Here is an 18,467-nt window from a genome sequence, read left to right as displayed (position 1 = left end):
CCCTGCATTTCTCTCCCACAACATATTTGAGACGGTTATCACAATACTCATGGGCATATTCCTTTCTTTCTTCCCTTTCAATAAGAACGCTCAATTGTGCAGACTCAGGATTGAGAGCCATCAAGATGCCTTAACACACACACACACACACACACACACACACACACACTCATTCACGATCATATAATTCTTGGTGTGTTTTCCAGAGCAGTAAGGATCTAAGTACTCTTATAAACATAGGATAGACCAAAAAAATGTTTGAAGGTTCATATAGTAGTCTCATTAATTTGTAGAAAAAAATTTAGGAGACAAAGGAAACATTATGTGGGATTTTCTTTTGTACTGCTGGATGGCCCGCTGATGACTGAAGAGCCATTTACTGCCTAGTCGTGACTCTGCCTTTCCCCCATTGGATCTCTGTGAGAGTCACATGTTTTGGACATCTCTGAAAAGAACCTTGTGAGGCCTTAGCATCTCATCTGGGTCTGAGAATAGAACTGTGTTGAGTTCTCATCTATCAGGATGAGCAACAGATTCCTAGGCACCTGGAAACTTGTCTCTAGTGAGCACTTTGATGATTACATGAAAGCTCTGGGTAAGAAATGCTCTTTGTTTTCTGGCTGAGAAGATCCTTTGTAAGAAAACTACATGCCATTTTCTTCTAGTATCCTTAACAAAAGACTGCAAAAGCTTGTATAGGCTGAAATACAAACCTCTTCTGGGATTAATCTTTCAGATAATTTATTTACATTTTATTTGTGGCAATTTTAATAGATTATAACTTCAAGAAGAGCTTAAATGCATAGAACTCCCACTGATTTCACAGGCAGTTTCATACCAAAAGAGTTATGGTCACACACCTGAAGAAAAGAAATTTTATAAGCTTAGACAACCCATTATCTGGCTTTCCTGAGACCTAGTTTTATGGCAACTAAAGTGCTCATAAAAATAAGAAGTTGAATATATTGCAGATATAGAAAACTTCAACTTAAAATTCAGTTTTCACCTAAACTAAAAGTTTTCTCTCTCTACCTTTAGGTTGTCCTTTATTACATAATCATTTAGATACACAGAGTTTGAAAGACACAAAATGCTTCCTAAAATAGGATGTTCATAGCCTAGGGAAGTTACTGAGAAAAATAAACTAGGGTTGTGGCAATAAATTCAAACTCAAGTTTACTAATATCAAATATTCCTGGAGTTATAGCAGTGAATGGAGATGCAAACCCAGTCATTAGTTCAACTATTTTATTTTATGTTTCTAGAGAACGTTCCATACATATGAAAATAATAGATGGAAGGAGACTTTGGAAATTTCCGGAGCTGTTAATAGAGAGTGATGCCAATGACCTTAGGTTGCCATGTTTGTTAAAGTGTCCATAGCTTTAGTTAACTATTTAGAAAGCTTGCACAAAAGGTTCTATTTTCAGGTAAAATGAGCAAAGTTGCCTGGTAAACTATAAGAATTTATGAGGATAGATATATACTACAAGACAGGTTAATTTGAAGACTTTACAGCTAAAGAAGAAGCAAATTAAAGGAACATCGCAATGAGGAATGTTTTAATTCTACTGTTTTCAATCTTTAGAGTGCATAAGAACACCCTAGGGTTTGGTGAGTGTAGATTTTCAGGTTCCACCAGAGATTATGCTTTAGTTTGAAAAGTAAACCCAAACATTGGGAATTCCAGCTGGACCCTTATGAAATTGGTCTATCTTTCATGTATTTCTTATTTAAATGTGTCCTTTTCTATGTATTTCTATAGTCTTGGTAATAATAATAGTACTAAAACTTAAAGGTCTAATTGTGTTTTGTTTTTCAAATGTAGAACAGTCTTTAAAAATCATTTTATGTATGTAAGATCATTTATAACTGTACAGGTCTCAAAGGCTTTTCCTAGCAGTTAAACATAGGAGCCGTGAAATATCAGAGATGAGATTCTGTCAAACATATAAAGGAACTTCTTCCCCATATTCATAATATATTATGGACCCAAAAAATCAGAAACAGTATGTATATGTTATGTTCTCATTTTTAAGTGTATGTCAGTAGTATTTGTATGCACAAATTAAAATATTTGGAAAGATTTTCACACAAATCTATAACTAGTGAATTCCAATAGGGAGTAGAATTGGTCATGGTAAAAGTGGATAATGTGCACTATTTTAGCCAAACACTTTCCCCTTGAAAATCTGCCCACATTACTTTTTTAATAACAAAACTTAAAATGTTTGAGTCCTGGATACGTATTTCCACTGGGTAAGGAGGCCCTTACCACCTGCCATCTACACACCCAAGGCACCACTGAGCATAGAGGTGTCCACCATAGACTTTACAGGGACACTCCTGGGCAACATAATTCTAACACTATCTTGATTTTCAGGTGTGGGGTTAGCCACCAGGAAACTTGGAAATTTGGCCAAACCCATGGTGATCATCAGCAAAAAAGGGGATATTATAACTATACGAACTGAAAGCACCTTTAAAAATACAGAGATCTCCTTCAAGCTAGGCCAGGAATTTGAAGAAACCACAGCTGACAACAGAAAAACCAAGGTAATCTTTCATGTTTTTCTTCGAAATTGGCCCAGTCAACTGTTTGAGAGAGAGGATTATTTCTGCTGGTGTTTAAAAAGGTGGAAACCATTCTGTTGAACATGAATGTGCCTCATGAGACATCCATTATGTAAATGGCTCATAATTATGAATGAACTGCTTCTTTAATCAACCAAAGTCCAGACAAATCAGTTACATGAATTTGTCTTTGCAGAGCACTGTGACCCTAGAGAGAGGTTCATTAAACCAAGTATAGAAATGGGATGGCAAAGAGACAACCATAAAAAGAAAATTGATGAATGGGAAAATGGTAGTGGTAAGAGTATTCTTACTTCTAAATACAGAAATAATGTTATGTGAGAAATTTCTTACGTTATTTTCAAAATTCTCTATGTTCTTTGGAATATACATGGTTAAAAATGACTAAGAACAAAGTCAGAGTTGATGCTTGAGTGATATTTAAACCATGAAAGATTCTTCTTTAAGTCTTTAAACACTGTCCAAGATATTAGAAACTAAAAAAAAGGGTGGCGCCTGTGGCTCAGCGGGTAGGGTGCCGGTCCCATATGCCGGAGGTGGCGGGTTCAAACCCAGCCCCGGCCAAAAAAAAAAAAAAAAAGAAATTAAAAAAAAAACCTGGTTTATCATTTTAGAAATAAGAATACCTAAAAATTGTAGCAAGGTTAAAGAAAGTTTGGGTAAATCTCACTAGTTTGGACTCACAAGGATAAAAGCAAGTCTAGATTTTATTTTATTTATTTATTTATTTATTTTTTTATTAAATCATAGCTGTGTACATTGATATGATCATAGGGCATAATTCACTAGCTTCACAGACCGTTTGACACATTTTCATCACACTGGTTAACATAGCCTTCCTGGCATTCTCTCAGTCTAGATTTTAAAAGCAAAATACACTCTAAAAAGTTCAAGTGCAGATATTTGCACATATCTAACCATTTTGCTTTCAAGATGCTGTAGTAACTTAGATTAAACCATGTCAACAATGCAAGCTGGGTTCAGTAGATGGGAATGATGACAAAGGTTACATTTAAGGTTGAGGTCTTGAGTTTACTATGTAACACATACATTGACTATCAGTAAATTCATGTAATGTTTTGAGTGTTATTTTATTTAGTATGTTGGTTCTTAGCCCTTGCTACACAATAGATCTACATGGGGAGTAAATATAAATATGGAGGCCCCAACACAGCTCAACTGAATGCAAATCTCTTGGAGGAACAGAAACCATCAGTATATTTAAGTGTTCCCCAGATAATACAAATGTGCAGATAGTTTTGAAAACCACTGTTTCAATAGAGTTAAATTACATGTGAAGTATGCATAAAAATTTGCCATTAAAAAATTCCTTTACAGAAATATAGATCAACTTTTAAACTATTAAATTATCAATCTTTTAACTATTATAGTATTTCTCCTATTTCAGTGGCCATAATTCTGAGGTAGTAGAGACTAATGATGTTTTATTGCTTTCTAAGTTAATCTTACGAGCTTATTTTGAATTTCTATTTTTATCACAAATCTGACATTCTCTGGTTTGAGTTGGAGATACTCAATCTCTCTCTTTTTCAAGGAATGTATGATGAAGGGTGTGGTCTGCACAAGAATCTATGAGAAGGTCTGAGAAAATAATTTTATCGTTGAAGTAGTTTTGTTCATTTAAGGTTGGAAATCAGTTAGTTCTACTAGCAAAACCTGAATACAGATGTTTGATTTGTTTTGTCTTAATACAATAAGCAATGGCCTAAACTGAGGATTAATCTAAAATTCAGTGTTATTTAAGCACTTTTTTTTATTGTTAAATCATAGCCGTGTACATTAGTGCAATCAAGGGGTACAATGTGCTGGTTTCATATACAATCTGAAATATTCTCATCAAACTGTTCAACGTAGCCTTCGTGGCATTTTCTTAGTTATTGTATGTAGACATTTGTATTTTGCCTTTAGTAAGGTTCGCCTGTACCCATTCTAAGATGCACCGTAGGTGTGGCCCCACCCATTACCCTCGGTCCACCCTAGCCTCCCCCTTCCCTTCCCCTTCCTTGGCCGTTACCTCATAGTCTTGTGCTACAGTTGGGTTATAGCCTTCATGTGAAAGCTATAATTTAGCTTCATAGTAGAGCTGAGTACATTGGATACTTTTTCTTCCATTCCTGAGATACTTTGCTAAGAAGAATATGTTCCAGCTCCATCTATGTAAACATGAAAGAAGTAAAGTGTCCATCTTTCTTTAAGGCTGCATAATATTCCATGGTATACATGTACCACAATTTGCTAGTCCATTCGTGGGTGGTTGGGCACCTGGGCTTCTTCCATGACTTAGCAGTTATGAACTGGGCTGCAATAAAAATTCTGGTACAGAAGTCTTGGTTATATTGTAATTTTTGGTTTTCAGGGTATAAACCTAGTAAAGGAATTATAGGATTGAATGGCAGGTCTATTTTTGCGTCTCTAAGTATTCTGAAAACATCCTTCCAAAGGTAACATATTAGTGTGCATTCGCACCAGCAGTGTAGAAGTGTGCCCTTATCTCCACATCACGCCAACATCTCTGGTTTTGGGATTTTGTTATGTGGGTTACTCTTACTGGGGTTAGGTGATATCTCAAAGTAGTTTTGATTTGCATTTCTCTGATGATTAAGGATGATGAGCTTTTTTTCATGTATTTGTAGATTGTGCATCTATCTTCTTTAGAGAAGTTTCTCTTCAAGTCCCTTGCCCACCCTGAGATGGGGTCACGTATTCTTTTCTTGCTAATATGTTTGAGTTCACTGTGGAGTCTGGTTATTAGACCTTTATCGGAGGTATAACCTGCAAATATTTTCTCCTATTCTGAGGGCTGTCTGCTCGCTTTCTTTACTATGTTGTTGGCTGTGCAGAAACTTTTTCATTTGATCAGGTCCCAGTAGTGTATTTTTGATACTGCTTCAATTGCCTGGGGACTCTGCCTCATAAAGTATTCACCCAGGCTGATTCCTTCAAGAGTTTTCTCTGCACTTGCTTCAAGTATTTTTATAGTTTCATGTCTTAAGTTTAAATCTTTATCCAGTGAGAGTCTATCTTAGTTAATGGTGAAAGGTGTGGGTCCAGTTCCAATCTTCTACAGGTCACAAGCCAGTTTACCCAGCACCATTTGTTAAATAGGGAATCTTTTCCCCACTGGATGTTTTTAATTGGCTTGTCAAAGATCAAATAATGGTAAGTAGCTGGATTCATCTCTTGGTTCTCTATTCTGTTCCAGACATTTACTTCTCTGCTTTTGTGCCGGTACTATGCTGTTTTGATCACTATCGATTTATAGTACAGACTCAGGTCTGGTAGTGTGATTCTTCCTGCTGTATTTTTATTGCTGAGTAATGTTTTGGCTATTTGAGGTTTTTTCTGATTCCATATAAAATGAAGTATTATTTTTTCAAGATCTTTAAAATATGACAATGGAGCTTTAGGAATTGCATTAAAATTATATATCGCTTTGGGTAGTATGGACATTTTAACAATGTTGATTCTTCCCAGCCATGAGCATGCTATGTTTTTCCATCTGTTAACATCTTCAGCTATTTCTTTTCTTAAAGTTTCATAGTTCTCTTTGTAGAGATCTTTCACATCCTTTGTTATGTATACTCCCAAATATTTCATCTTCTTTGGCACTACTGTGAAAGGAATAGAGTCCTTGACTTTTTTCAGCTTGGTTATTGTTGGTATATATAAAGGCTACAGATTTATGGGTGTTGATTTTGTAGCCTGAGACATTGCTGTATTTCTTGATCACTTCTCAAAGTTTTGTAGTAGAATCCCTAGTTTTTCCAGATATACGATCATATCATCTGCGAAGAATGAAAGTTTGATCTCTTCTAACCCTATGTGGATACCCTTCATCACCTTTTCTTCCCTAATTGCAATGGCTAAAACTTCCATTACAATGTTAAAGAGCAATGGAGACAATGGGCAACCTTGCCCATGAGGACATCTAAGTGAAAATGATTTCAATTTAACTCCATTTTGTATGATATTGGCTGTGGGATTGCTGTAGATGGCCTCTATTAGTTTAAGTAATGTCCCTTCAATACCAATTTTCATATGTGTTCTGATCATGAAGCGATGCTGGATATTATCAAAAGCTTTTTCTGCATCAATTGAAAGAACCATACGGTCCTTATTTTTTAATTTGTTTATGTGTTGAATTACATTTATAGATTTATGTATATTGAACCAGCCTTCAGACCCTGGGATAAATCCCCCTTTGTCATGGTGTATATATTTTTTTTGATGTGTTGTTGGATTCTGTTTGTTAAGATCTTATTGAGTATTTTAGCATCAATATTCATTAGTGATATTGGTCTATAATTTTCTTTTCTTGTTGGGTCTTTCCCTGGTTTGGGGATCAAGGTGATGTTTGCTTTTAGAATGTGTTGGGTAATATTCCTTCTTTTTCTATATTTTGGAAGAGGTTTAGTAGTATAGGTACTAGTTCTTCTTTAAAGGTTTGGTAGAATTCTGATGTAAAGCTATCTCATCCTGGGCTTTTCATTTTAGGTAGATTTTGTATAGTTGATGGTATTTCGGAACTTGATACAGGCCTGTTCAACATTTCCACTTCGTTCTGGCTAAGTCTTGGTAGGTGGCGTACTTTCAGGTATTGGTCGATTTCTTTCAGACTTTCATATTTCTGAAAGTAGAGTTTCTTGTAGTATTCATTAAGGATTTTTTAAATTTCTTTTTTATTTATTTATTTTTTTTGTAGAGACAGAGTCTCACTTTATGGTCCTCGGTAGAGTGCCGTGGCCTCACCCAGCTCACAGCAACCTCCAACTCCTGGGCTTAAGCGATTCTCTTGCCTCAGCCTCCTGAGTAGCTGGTACTACAGGTGCCCACCACAACGCCCAGCTATTTTTTGGTTGCAGTTTGGCCAGGGCTGGGTTTGAACCCGCTACCTTCGGTATATGGGGCTGGCGCCCTACTGACTGAGCCACAGGTGCCTCCCAAGGATTTTTTGAATTTCTTAGTGGTCTGTTGTTATTTCATCTTTACCATTTCTGATTGATGAAATAGAGATTTTACTTTTTTTTTTTCCTGGTTAGGTTAGCCAATGGTTTATCTATTTTATTGATCTTTTCAAAAAATCAACTTTGGAATTTATTGTTCTGTTGTATAATTCTTTTGTTTTCAATTTCATTTAATTCTGCTCTGATTTTGGTTATTTCTTTTCTTCTGCTGGGTTTGGGGTTGGAGTGTTCTTTCTTCTCCAGTTGCTTGAGATGTCCCATTAAGTTATTAACTTCCTCTCCTTCCATTTTCTTGAGGAAGCTTTGTAGTGCTATAAATTTCCCTCCTAGGACTGCCTTTGGAGTATCCCAGAGGTTCTGGTAATTCGTGTCTTGATTGTTGTTTTGTTCCAAAAATTTGGTGATTCCTTCTTCATCTCATCTATAACCCATCTATCCTTCAGCATAAGCTTGTTTAGCTTCCATGTTTTTGTATGGGTATGCAGGTTCCTGTTGTTATTGAGTTCAACTTTTATTCCATGATGGTCTGAGAAGATGCAAGGAATAATTTCTATTTTTTTAAATTTGCTGAGGTTAGATTTGTGGCCTAGAATGTGGTCGAATTTGGAGTATACTCCATTTGACGAGAAGAATGTGTATTCAGATTTTTTGGGATGGAATGTTCTGTAGATGTGTGTTAAGTCCAGATGTTGAATGGCTAAGTTTAAATCTAAAATTTTTTTGCTTAGCTTCTTTTTGGAGGATCTATCCAGCACTACTAAAGGGGTGTTAAAATCTCCAACTATTATGGAACTGGAGGAAATCAAGTTGCTCATTTCTGTTAGAGTTTCTCTTATAAATTGAGGTAGGTTCTTGTTGGGTGCATAAGTATTACTAATTGAAATCTCATCATATTGAGTATTACCTTTAACAAATATGAAGTGTCCATCCTTATCCTTCCTTATTTCAGTTGGTTTAAAACCTATTGCATCTGAGAATAGGATTGCAATGCCTGCTTTTTTTCTGCTTCCATTTGCCTGGAGTATAGATGACCATCCCTTAACCTTGAGTCTGTATTTGTCTTTTAATGTAAGATGTGATTCTTGTATGCAGCAGATATCTGGCTAGAGTTTTTGTATCTGGTCAGCCAACCTGTGCCTCTTTAGAGGACAATTTAAATCATTCACATTAATTGAGAATATTGATAAGCCTTTCAACAGTCTGGTGGACATTTTTAATCCTTTTTTGACTGTGGATGTTGGAATGTGATCAAAATTTTCTGGGTGGGTTTACTTTTGTGGTGGAGGATTACACTGGTCTTTATGGAGGATAGGTCTGAGAATATCCTGGAGAGCTGGTTTAGTTATGGCAAATTTCTTCAACATGGGAATGTCATTGAAGTATTTAATTTCTGTGTCATAAATGAAACTCAGTTCAGCTGGGTACAGGATCCTGGGTTAAAAGTTATTTTGTTTTAGGAGATTAAAAGTCAATGACCATCCCCTTCTAGCCTGAAAGGTTTCAGCAGAGAGATCTGAAGTTATTCTAATATTCCTGCCCTTGTAGGTGATGGTTTTCTTTCATCTCGCTGCTTTCAGAATTTTCTCCTTCATATTCACTTTAGCGAAATTGATTATGTGTCTGGGGAATGTCTTATTTGGGTTGAGTCATGTTGGAGTTCTGAAACTGTCTACTATCTGAATTTCAGAATATCTTGGCATGTCTGGAATGTTCTCCTTCATAATCTCATGGAGAAGAGACTCTGTGCCTTGTGAAGCCACTTCATCACTTTCGGGGATCCCTATAAGATGAATTTTGGTTTTCTTCAAATTATCGCAGAGCTCCCTGAGAGAGTGATCTGTTTTTGCCCTCCATTTCTCTTCCTCTTTGCGAGTTTGGGAGCGTTCAAAAGCTTTGTCTTCAATATCAGTAATCCTTTCTTCTGCTGGCTCCATTCTGTTACTGAGGGATTCTACTGTGTTTCTCAGATCTTTGAATGCAGCTACGTCTTGTATCAATGTGTCAAAATCTTTGGTCATTTGGTGTTTGAATTCATTGAATTCTTGAGATATCTTTTGGGTTACTACTTGGAATTCTAATTTGATCTTATTTGCTATCCAGATTCTGAATTCGATTTGTGACATCTCAGCTATTTGTTTGTGCATGGGATCTTGTGGTGTGTCTGCCCCATTGTTCCTTGGAGGAGTTGATCTACTTTGCCTTTTGATTGTTTTTCACCATTGCCTCTGTCCATCCTCAGAGTTGGGGAGGTGTCTTTCCAAGATTAGACCCCAGTGGGATCCCTCTATTGTCGCTGGATCTTTATAGGGAGTGACCCTGTGTAGTTCCTCTGGGGCTGCCCCAGTCAGGAATTTATGGTTGTGGAAGCAGCTCTGGATGTGTGACACACCTGGATCCAGCAATAGGGCAGGAGGTTATGTGCACGGTTCTGGGAGTGCCTGGTGCCCAGTTACTTTGGCACAGAGAATCCAAGGCTCCAGCAGTCTCTGGCCAGGAGAAGGGCTCTGCGCAGAGGCAGGGAGGGCTCCAGAGGGCACGCAGCTACCAGAGTCCCGGGCCAGATGAGTGGGCCGTTGTGGAGGCAAGGAGGGTACAGGAGGGAGGACGCAGGGTTGCGTGGCTCCTGTAGTTTCTGGTCAGGGCATGCGGAGGCCCGGCGGGCATGGGTCATGAGTCAGGGATTGCAGCTCTTATGGAGGTCCAGGTGGTGTCAAGCCCAGGAGTTTGAGGTTGCTATAGGCTGTGACACCATGGCACTCTACCCAGGGAAACAGCCCAAGGCTCCAGTGTGCCAAAACTGGTCTCACTCTGCTCCTGAGGGCTAAGGCTGTAATGCAGCTCAGTCCCTGCCTTTAGGCTGCTCAGTCACTAGGTTACTAGCTTCTGCCCAATCCTTGCTCTGCAACCCTGAAGGCAGAGCTTGCAGGGGCAATTCTCTCACAATGGCTCCCTGCGGCCCACAGTCGAACACTATTAGCTCCGTCCGGCTCAGAGGCTCAGTCTGGGGCCCCAGACAATGCCCAGATTTCTTCGCACACCTGCTCAAGCTCTCCCCAAGGCAGTCCAACTGAGTGCCAAGTCCAAAAACACCGAAACATTTCCAGGTAATGCCTTTTTGGTTTGCAATCTCACTGGTGCTTGTACTTACAGCTGCTGGTGGGAGTAGGTCAATCGAACACATGCAACCACTTGCCAGTTTTCCACTGTTTTTGTCCTCCTGTTGGGGTCCGGAAGTCCACTGACTCCCTATATCCTCAAAAGGATGATTATAGGCAGATCCCACCAGCCAGAGATGCCTGGAGTCTTATCTCCCCACATGCACTGTGCCCATTGCAGGGAAGCGCTTACTCAGCCACCATCTTGCTCCTATTTAAGCACTTGTAATTTGCTTGTATGATATTACTATACATATTGTAAAGTACATGTTGGCAAAACCTAAATAGCTGATAATGTCACCTAATTAACTTTGAAATTATAACTATGTTGTACTTTGTATGCTTAAAATGATAATAAAACAGAAATAATGGCTTAGTAAAAGGGAGTAAAAGTATGATGAAGGTAGCAAACTCAAATGCCATCAGGATCCAGGAGCAGTTGAGGGAGGAGCATCACCAATTAGACAATGCAGGAGAAGCAGCTATTTTAAATTGAGTTTTAAAACATCTGAAAGAGCAGCCTCTACTCCAGTCACTTTTTTAATTGAGTAATAATTTATAGACAGTGAATGAACAAATATTAAGGCTAGAGTTCAATACATTGTGACAAATACATGTACTCATATAGCTCACATCCCAATCAAGATGAAAAATATTTTCTTAATTCCAGAAAGTTTTTTTTTTTTTTTTTTTTTTTCTTTTTTTTTTTTTTTTATTGTTGGGGATTCATTGAGGGTACAATAAGTCAGTTACACTGATTGCAATTGTTAGGTAAAGTCCCTCTTGCAATCATGTCTTGCCCCCATAAAGTGTGACACACACTAAGGCCCCACCCTCCTCCCTCCATCCCTCTTTCTGCTTCCCCCCCCCATAAACTTAATTGTCATTAATTGTCCTCATATCAAGATTGAGTACATAGGATTCATGCTTCTCCATTCTTGTGATGCTTTACTAAGAATAATGTCTTCCACTTCCATCCAGGTTAATACGAAGGATGTAAAGTCTCCATTTTTTTTAATAGCTGAATAGTATTCCATGGTATACATATACCACAGCTTGTTAATCCATTCCTGGGTTGGTGGGCATTTAGGCTGTTTCCACATTTTGGCAATGGTAAATTGAGCTGCCATAAACAGTCTAGTACAAGTGTCCTTATGATAAAAGGATTTTATTCCTTCTGGGTAGATGCCCAGTAATGGGATTGCAGGATCGAATGGGAGGTCTAGGTTGAGTGCTTTGAGGTTTCTCCATACTTCCTTCCAGAAAGGTTGTACTAGTTTGCAGTCCCACCAGCAGTGTAAAAGTGTTCCCTTCTCTCCACATCCACGCCAGCATCTGCAGTTTTGAGATTTTGTGATGTGGGCCATTCTCACTGGGGTTAGATGATATCTGAGGGTTGTTTTGATTTGCATTTCTCTAATATATAGAGATGATGAACATTTTTTCATATGTTTGTTAGCCATTCGTCTGTCATCTTTAGAGAAAGTTCTATTCATGTCTCTTGCCCATTGATATAAGGGATTGTTGGCTTTTTTCATGTGGATTAATTTGAGTTCTCTATAGATCCTGGTTATCAAGCTTTTGTCTGATTGAAAATATGCAAATATCCTTTCCCATTGTGTAGGTTGTCTCTTTGCTTTGGTTATTGTGTCCTTAGCTGTACAGAAGCTTTTCAGTTTAATGAAGTCCCATTTGTTTATTTTTGATGTTGTTGCAATTGCCATGGCAGTCTTCTTCATGAAGTCTTCCCCCAGGCCAATATCTTCCAGTGTTTTTCCTATGCTTTCTTTGAGGATTTTTATTGTTTCATGCCTTAAATTTAAGTCCTTTATCCATCTTGAATCAATTTTTGTGAGTGGGGAAAGGTGTGGGTCCAGTTTCAGTCTTTTACATGTAGACATCCAGTTCTCCCAACACCATTTATTGAATAGGGAGTCTTTCCCCCAAGGTAAGTTCTTGTTTGGTTTATCAAAGATTAGGTGGTTGTAAGATGTTAGTTTCATTTCTTGGTGTTCAATTCGATTCCAAGTGTCTATGTCTCTGTTTTTGTGCCAGTACCATGCTGTCTTGACCACTATGGCTTTGTAGTACAGACTAAAATCTGGTATGCTGACGCCCCCAGCTTTATTTTTGTTATTAAGAACTGCCTTAGCTATACGGGGTTTTTTCCGGTTCCATACAAAACGCAGAATCATTTTTTCCAAATCTTGAAAGTACGATGTAGGTACTTTGATAGGAATGGCATTGAATAGGTAGATAGCTTTGGGAAGTATAGACATTTTAACAATGTTGATTCTTCCCATCCATGAGCATGGTATGTTCTTCCATTTGTTAATATCCTCTGCTATTTCCTTTCTGAGGATTTCATAGTTTTCTTTATAGAGGTCCTTCACCTCCTTCGTTAGGTATATTCCTAGGTATTTCATTTTCTTTGAAACTATGGTGAAGGGAGTTGTGTCCTTAATTAGCTTCTCATCTTGACTGTTATTGGTGTATACAAAGGCTACTGACTTGTGGACATTGATTTTATATCCTGAAACATTACTGTATTTTTTGATGACTTCTAGGAGTCTTGTGGTTGAGTCTTTGGGGTTCTCTAAGTATAAGATCATGTCGTCAGCAAAGAGGGAGAGTTTGACCTCCTCTGCTCCCATTTGGATTCCCTTTATTTCCTTGTCTTGCCTAATTGTATTGGCTAGAACTTCCAGCACTACGTTGAATAGTAAAGGTGACAGAGGACAACCTTGTCTGGTTCCAGTTCTAAGAGGAAAAGCTTTCAGTTTTACTCCATTCAGTAAAATATTGGCTGTGGGTTTGTCATAGATAGCTTCAATCAGTTTTAGAAATGTGCCACCTATGCCTATACTCTTCAGAGTTCTAATTAGAAAAGGATGCTGGATTTTATCAAATGCTTTTTCTGCATCTATTGAGAGGATCATGTGATCTTTATTTTTGCCTCTGTTAATATGGTGGATAACGTTTATAGACTTGCGTATGTTAAACCAGCCTTGCATCCCTGGGATGAAGCCTACTTGATCATGATGAATGACTTTTTTGATGATAAGCTGTAATCTATTGGCTAGGATTTTGTTGAGAATTTTTGCGTCTATGTTCATGAGTGAGATTGGTCTGAAATTCTCCTTTTTGTTTGGGTCTTTTCCTGGTTTTGGTATCAGGGTGATGTTTGCTTCATAGAATGTGTTGGGGAAGATTCCTTCTTCCTCAGTTTTTTGGAATAATTTCTGCAGTACAGGAATAAGCTCTTCCTTGAAGGTTTGATAGAATTCTGGAGTGAAGCCATCTGGACCAGGGCATTTTTTAGTTGGAAGCTTTTTTATTGTTTCTTTGATCTCAGTGCTTGAAATTGGTCTGTTCAGGAGGTCTATTTCTTCTTGGCTAAGTCTAGGGAGAGGGTGTGATTCCAAATATTGATCCATTTCCTTCACATTGTCAAATTTCTGGGCATAGAGTTTCTGGTAGTATTCAGAGATGATCTCTTGTATCTCTGTGGGATCAGTTGTTATTTCCCCTTTATCGTTTCTGATTGAGGTTATTAGAGATTTTACTTTTCTATTTCTAGTTAGTCTGGCTAATGGTTTATCTATTTTATTTATTTTTTCAAAAAACCAACTCCTTGTTTCATTAATTTTCTGAATGATTCTTTTGTTTTCAATTTCATTGATCTCTGATTTGATTTTGGATATTTCTTTTCTTCTACTGAGTTTAGGCTTAGATTGTTCTTCTTTTTCCAATTCCATAAGATCTCTTGTGAGATTGTTGATGTGCTCTCTTTCTGTTTTTCGAATGTAGGCATCTAAAGCGATGAATTTTCCTCTCAAAACTGCTTTTGCAGTATCCCACAGGTTTTGGTAGCTTGTGTCTTCATTGTTGTTATGCTCAAGGAAGTTAATGATTTCCTGTTTTATTTCTTCCTTCACCCATCTGTTATTCAACAGAAGATTGTTTAATTTCCATGCCTTTGGGTGGGCTTGAGCATTTTTGTTAGAGTTGAGTTCCACCTTTAGTGCCTTATGGTCTGAAAAGATACAAGGTAAAATTTCAATTCTTCTGATTCTGTTGATATTTGTTTAGTGTCCCAGGATATGATCAATTTTGGAGAATGTTCCATGGGGTGATGAGAAGAATGTATATTCTTTATCTTTGGGGTGGAGTGTTCTATATGCATCTATCAAGCATAGTTGTTCTAGGGTCTCATTTAAATCTCTTACATCTTTGTTTAATTTCTGTTTAGAGGATCTGTCCAGCTCTGTAAGAGGTGTGTTAAAGTCCCCTGTTATGATGGTATTATCAGATATCATATTGCTCAGACTGAGTAAGGTCTGCTTCAGGAATCTGGGAGCATTTAAATTGGGTGCATAAATATTTAGAATTGAAATGTCTTCTTGTTGTAGTTTTCCCTTGACCAATATAAAGTGACCATCTTTGTCTTTTTTGACTTTAGTTGCTTTAAATCCACATGTATCTGAAAATAAGATTGCAACTCCTCTTTTCTTCTGAATTCCGTTTGCCTGAAAAATTGTCTTCCAACCCTTGACTCGGAGCTTTAATTTGTCTTTTGAGGCCAGGTGTGTTTCTTGCAGACAGCAAATGGATGGCTTGTGTTTTTTAATCCAGTCAGCCAATCTATGTCTCTTCAGTGGGGAATTCAAGCCATTAACATTTATTGAGATAATTGATAAGTGTGGTAGTATTCTATTCGTCTTATTTGGTGAGAGTCCATTGCTTAATTTTATCTTTTGCATCAGTGTGGAGGTTAGGTTTTGTCCTTTGATTTCTGAGTTCTTACTTTGCTGCTGATCCATTGTGGTGGTCAGTGTGCAGAACAGGTTGAAGTATTTCCTGTAGAGCTGGTCTTGTTGTGGCGAATTTCCTCAATGTTTGTATATCCGTAAATGATTTGATTTCTCCGTCAATTCTGAAGCTTAGCTTAGCAGGGTACAGAATTCTGGGCTGAAAATTGTTCTGTTTAAGTAGATTAAAGGTAGATGACCATTGTCTTCTTGCTTGGAAAGTTTCATTAGAGAAGTCTGCGGTAACTCTGATGGATTTGCCCCTGTAGGTCAACTGGCGCTTACTCCTGGCAGCTTGCAGAATCTTTTCTTTTGTCTTGACTTTGGACAGGTTCATCACAATGTGTCTTGGAGAAGCTCGGTTAGAGTTGAGGCGACCTGGGGTCCGATATCCCTCTGAAAGCAGTGTGTCAGACGCTTTGGTGATGTTTGGGAAATTTTCTTTTATAATATTCTCTAGTATGGCTTCCATTCCTCTGGGGCATTCTTCTTCCCCTTCTGGAATTCCTATAACTCGTATGTTGGAACGCTTCATAAAGTCCCATAATTCTGACAGTGAACGTTCTGCTTTCTCTCTCTTCTTTTCTGCCTCTTTTACTGTCTGAGTTATCTCAAGAACTTTGTCTTCTACCTCTGAAATTCTTTCTTCTGCATGGTCTAACCTGTTGCTGATACTTTCCATTGTATCTTTAAGTTCCCTAATTGACTGTTTCAGTTCCTTCAGGTCTGCTATATCCTTTTTATATTCTTCATATCGTTCATCTCTTATTTGATTCTGTTTTTGGATTTCCTTTTGGTTATTTTCCACTTTATTAGCAATTTCCTTCATTGTTTCCATCATTTCTTTCATTGTTTTCAACATGTGTATTCTAAATTCCCTTTCTGTCATTCCTAACATTTCTATACTGGTGGAATCATCTGCAGTAGCTACCTCATGGTCCCTTGGTGGGGTTGTTCTAGACTGGTTCTTCATGTTGCCTGGAGTTTAATTCCAGAAAGTTTTTATATACTCCTGCCCAGTTAATGTCCTGCTCTGTTTCACTTCCAGGAAAAGCAGGTAGTGAGTTAGTTTCTGTCACCATAGATTAGTTTTGGCTGTTCTTATAAATGGACTTACACATTATATTCTTGTCTGTTTGCCTCTTTAAGAATGTTGAGAGACTCATCCATATTGTTGCATGTAGCAGTACTTTGTTGCATTTTACTATCAAGTTCTATTTTACAATTCTTCTGTTATGTCAATTGGGCTGTTTGTGATATTTGGCTATTATCAATAAAACTGCTATAAGACTTTGTAGGCCTATAACTTCCTTTCTTTTGAATAAATGACTAGTCATAGCATTACTGGAGTCAATGACTTTTTTTTAAGAGACAGAGTCTTACTTTGTCACTCTTGGTAGAGTGCTGTGGCATCAAGGCTCACAACAAACTCCAGCCTCACCCTCCAAACTCTCTTGCCTCAACTTCCTGAGTACCTGAGGCTATAGGCACCTGCCACAACACCTGGCTATTTTGTTATTGCAGTTTGGCCAGGGCTGGGTTTGAACCTGCCACCCTCAGTATATGGGGCAGTGCCCTATTCCCTGAGCCACAGGCACCACCCTGGGGGGTGGAAGAGGAGGGTAAATGATGGGAGCCAGAATGTTCACTGTGGAAAAGGAACATACAAATATGGAGCAAGGGAAGGCAAGAAAGAACCATGTGGGAATGGAATGAAATTTATGTACATTCATGGGTTCTAAAGCATAGATAAGTATGTGCATATGTATGTGTAATTATACATGCATGCCTGCAAGCATATATGTTTGTGATGTTTACATGCATTTATATTTTTATAAAATGCATGTATTTCTTAGCTCTATGGGTATTTCTTAGCTCTAAAGAGCTTACAAGCAAAGAGGAATGAGCATACCTAGCACTCAGATCTGTCTCAAAAAAAAAAAAAAAAAAAAAAAAACTACATGACAACTAAATGCAGGAAGTGATACAAGACTGGATCCTATACTAGAAGTAAAATATATATATTTTAAAAGGGCAGTAACATATCAATTGGAAAATTGGAATATAGATGGTAGGTCACATAAAAATCTTTCTGTAATTAAATAAAATAATATTCCTATTCTTGAAAAATACACACGGAAGTATTTTGAGGTAATTGGACCTAATGTGTGCAATTTACTCTCAAAAAATTCCAGAAAAAGTATTTGAGTGTGTGAAAGTACACACATCCATAAATACAGAAAGAGCAAGTTGGGGAAATTTTAATAATAGACAAATCTAAGTGAAAGGTATGTGTTTTTTCTTAGTCTGATTCTTACAACTGTTGTGTATACTGAAAATTATTTCCAAACATGACTTTCTAAAAGAAAATTGCCCTTGGTGATTTAGCCTACAGGAATCTGTGTATTTTTGTTTTCTTTTGTTTTTAGTTTTTAGTTTTTGTCACCAGGCAGTTAAACCCATAAAGGACGAATTTTAAAGCTAGGCTGCTATTTTTAGATGTGTGCTATAATACAACTTGTTATAAAATATTCCTCAATAAATATAATTGCTTTATTATACAAAAGTCGTGAGTACTTTTTCTTTCACAACATGAAAAGTAGAGTTACACTGATAATAAAAAAGACAAAAAATCATTTCAGCAGATGGTACATGTTGTGAGATTTGTAAAAGATTTTCAACCAACCATAGAGAGAGAGAAATTTACAAAAGCAAGATGTAAGGTCTTAGCCCATTAAGGCTGCTATAGCAAATGCCAGAAAGTGTTTAGTTTCTAAACAACAGGAATATATTTCTTGCAGTTTTGGAGATAGACAAGATCAAGGCATGGCAGATGTTAGTATCTGCTGAGGACCTGTTTCCTGGTCCACAGATGGCATCTTCTGGCCTCAAGCTTCTTTAGGCCTCTCTTGTAAGGACAC

At 37.6% G+C, this 18,467-nt stretch overlaps 1 pseudogene; it reads left to right on the top strand.

The window, feature by feature from the left end:
• The first annotated feature begins 522 nt into the window (after positions 1 to 522).
• Positions 523 to 18,467, top strand: part of LOC128563330 (myelin P2 protein-like) — a 47,031-nt pseudogene continuing 29,086 nt past the window's right edge.

Source organism: Nycticebus coucang, chromosome 13, assembly GCF_027406575.1.
Source record: "Nycticebus coucang isolate mNycCou1 chromosome 13, mNycCou1.pri, whole genome shotgun sequence".
NCBI classification, from domain to species: domain Eukaryota; kingdom Metazoa; phylum Chordata; class Mammalia; order Primates; family Lorisidae; genus Nycticebus; species Nycticebus coucang.
The sequence above is the reverse complement of the archived record's forward strand: the minus strand, read 5'-3'. Positions and strand labels throughout refer to the sequence as shown.